Below are 3,276 nucleotides of genomic sequence, written 5' to 3' on the forward strand. Positions count from 1 at the left end.
CTGTCTGTGTGTGGGTGTGTCTGCAGACCAGAAGAGGGCAGCAGACCTCATTACAGATGGTTGTGAGCCACCATGCGGTTGCCGGGAATTGAACTCATGACCTTTGGAAGAGCAGGCAATGCTCTTAACCACTGAGCCATCTCTCCAGCCCCAGAACCTTTATTCTTGTGGCTCTGAATCAGCCAGCCTTGATTTGTCATGGAAGAAAATTCCATTTTTGCAGTGTGAGGTATCCTACAGAGATTCTTAACTGGTCAGTATCCTGAGACTGACTGTTGCTGTGACATAATAGCCCAAGACTTAGACATAAATGAAGGGAAAAAAATCAGACAACCACATGACTCCATCCAAGGCCCAGAGGTAGAAGAGTTGGCAGAGAAAGGGTGGAATGTTACATATCTAATTTTTGGAATTTGAAACATTCCATTTTGGAGGGGGGCTCCTTAAGATTCAGGAAGTTCAAAACTGATAAGCTCAAGAGTTAACAACTTCCAAGTCTCAGGGAGTTTCTAAAACTTACAGGACTCACAGGGTCCCTCTAAAAGTAATATAAGCAGTAACAGTTGCTGGGGAGAGTAGTCTGCATACTTCATTTATGACGGGGTGTGCTTTTTGGTGATGGAGCTGCCTTTGAGTAATCTGTGATACAATAAGTAAGTTTTCACCCATATTCCTCTGTAAGTTACCCCCCAAAACTTATCCATTTACTAAGTTGGACTTTTGCCGAATTGTTTCTTTGGTCTGTTGTCAGTGCACTTTCTGGAATGAATAGAAAATTTTCCACTATTCCCCCAGGAAAAGTTACATAATACAAGGGTCCTTTCATTTCCAGAGTGTGACCCAGGTATCCTGGTATGATGGCCCTGGTGGCCTAGAGGATCTCTAGTCTCAAGATGACCTGGGACAATACCAGGAAACTGTCTTTCCAGGACATGCACACTCCCACACAGTATCAGGAAACTCTGGGCAACACGACTGACTCCAGATCTCCAGCAGATTTCCAGATGCCTGGAGCATTGGGTATGGAGTTCTGAGGATTGACCAGAGAGTCGAAGGTTGCCTTAGAACCCCAGATTCCCAGAGAGACTTGGGGACTCCTCATGAAGTCAGAGGGAGCATCAGTGAATACAACAAAATTAAGTTGGGAATAGGGAGCCCAAGACATCAGTTATCAGAGGTAACCCCGGGGACATCATGTCTGAATAAAAAAATGGGGCTCTGATGATTCCACAGACACTGTATCCTCTCCTCTGGGATCTGGAACGTTACCTGCCAGGCTGGTTAGGGATAGTACCTTAATTCTCATCCTGTTGATCACACAGATAGCTTTGAACCGAGGCCTTACGGGGGGGACGGTCTGCAAGATTTGGGTGGGGCAGGGCACGAGAAGCAGGGAGACAACGAAAGAGAGGTGGATCCGTCCCAGCTAGGAACTCCAGGGACAGGACAGCATACAAAAAGGAGAGCCTCAGAGAAGAAGAGACATATGGGACAGAGATTAAAAGGTTACCAGACAACAATGAGGACTACTGAGAACTCAAGAACAATGGCAATGGGTTTTTGATCCTACTGCACGTATTGGCTTTGTGGGAGCCTAGGCAGTTTGGATGCTCACCTTACAAGACCTGGATGGAGGTGGGTGGTCCTTGGGCTTCCCACAGGGCAGGGAACCCTGATTGCTCTTTGGGCTGACGAGGGAGGGGGACTTGATTGGGGGAGGGGGAGGGAAAGGGAAGGCGGCGGTGGGGAAGAGACAGAAATCTTTAATAAATAAATAAATAAAAAGATTTGAAAAAAAAAAAGGTTACAAGACAGAGAAGCCAGCAGGGAGACGGCCATCAGGACCAGCTAGTGACACCAGAGAGACAGGCAATGCCCAGCTCTTCCAATGCCCGCTTTCTATTTTGATGGGAGACCTCAGCCAAGCCCAGCCTCCTCATGTGGTCCTAACCTGATCTAGACCACTCAGCTCCGCCCCAGAGCACAGACAGACAGCAACCGCCTGACAGGGAGCTGGCGAGGGGACAGGTGGGGCTTTGATGACTCAACCCAAACCTTCCAGCCTCCACCCACACCTGGCACAGACCCTGACCCTGAGGCAAAGCTGTCCAGGCCGAGCAAGTCCCCTCCTGCCCTACCCCACACTCAGTGGGGTGCGGCTGCCCTCCCCTCTCCCAGGCTTGTAGAACAGGGACAATCTTTGACATCAAAACTGGAGAGGCTTGCTCTGCCCTCCCCTCCAGGACGCCCTGATTCCTGCTTTGCAGATGACTCTGTTGGGTTTCCTAGAGACTGGCTGGATCCAGTCCAGCCCAGCAAGCTACAACTTCTACCTTCTCATCTCAGGCCTTCAGCCCAGAGGCCCAGCCGCTTCGCTTCACCAGAGCAGATCCACCTCTGTCGTTGGTCCCAGCCATAAGAACGCAGTATAAAACTGGGGCTCCTCGGAGCTGCATTGTGCCTGCATGCCCAGTGATGGAGGGTGAAATGAAGGGGGCACACTAGACAATGGCCCTGCTGAGACCTCTGCATGTCCAGACAGCATCCCTGAAGCCACCAGGACACACAGAGAGCAGCCCACTGAAGCATTAACATACAGGGACTGAGCTGGAAAATTTCCCCCAAATCAAACTACACAGCATTAGCTGGGCCCCTGGCCCAGTGCCTCTGAGCACCTCTCTCACGAGGGCTCTACCCTGACCTTCTCTCTCCCTAGATCAGAGGCCAGGCACAGGTGTTTTGCTTTGATCCTCTAAGTCTCTAGCTCCTCCCTGAATTCCCATCTTCCCACCCAGTTTGCAGATGGGTAAGATGGGATATGGGTTGGGGTGTTGGGATGTTCTAGTCCCCAACTACATACCACCCAGATAAAAAAAGCCCAACCCCATGAATCCTTTTTTTTGGGGGGGGGGTATTTTGTTTTGTTTTGTTTCTCTGTAGCTTTGGAACCTCTTCTGGAACTAGCTCTTATAGACCTGGTTGGCCTTGAACGCACAAAGATCTGCCAGCCTCTACCTCCCAAGTGCTGGGATTAAAGGTGTGCGCCAGCCTTGCCCGGGCCAACCCATGACTCTTTAGGTCCAATTCTTCACTTGAAGAAGAACCTTCCTTCCTTCCTTCCTTCCTTCCTTCCTTCCTTCCTTCCTTCCTTCCTCCCTCCCTCCCTCCCTCCCTCCCTCCCTCCCTCTCTCTCTCTCTCTCTCTCTCTCTCTCTTTCTTTCTTTCTTTTTCCAAGTCGGAGTTTCTCCATGTATCCCTGGGTGTCCTGGGACTCAC

Source organism: Alexandromys fortis, unplaced genomic scaffold, assembly GCF_014885135.2.
Source record: "Alexandromys fortis isolate MF-2015 unplaced genomic scaffold, M_Fortis_MF-2015_v1.1 scaffold_140, whole genome shotgun sequence".
Taxonomy (NCBI): Eukaryota; Metazoa; Chordata; class Mammalia; order Rodentia; family Cricetidae; genus Alexandromys; species Alexandromys fortis.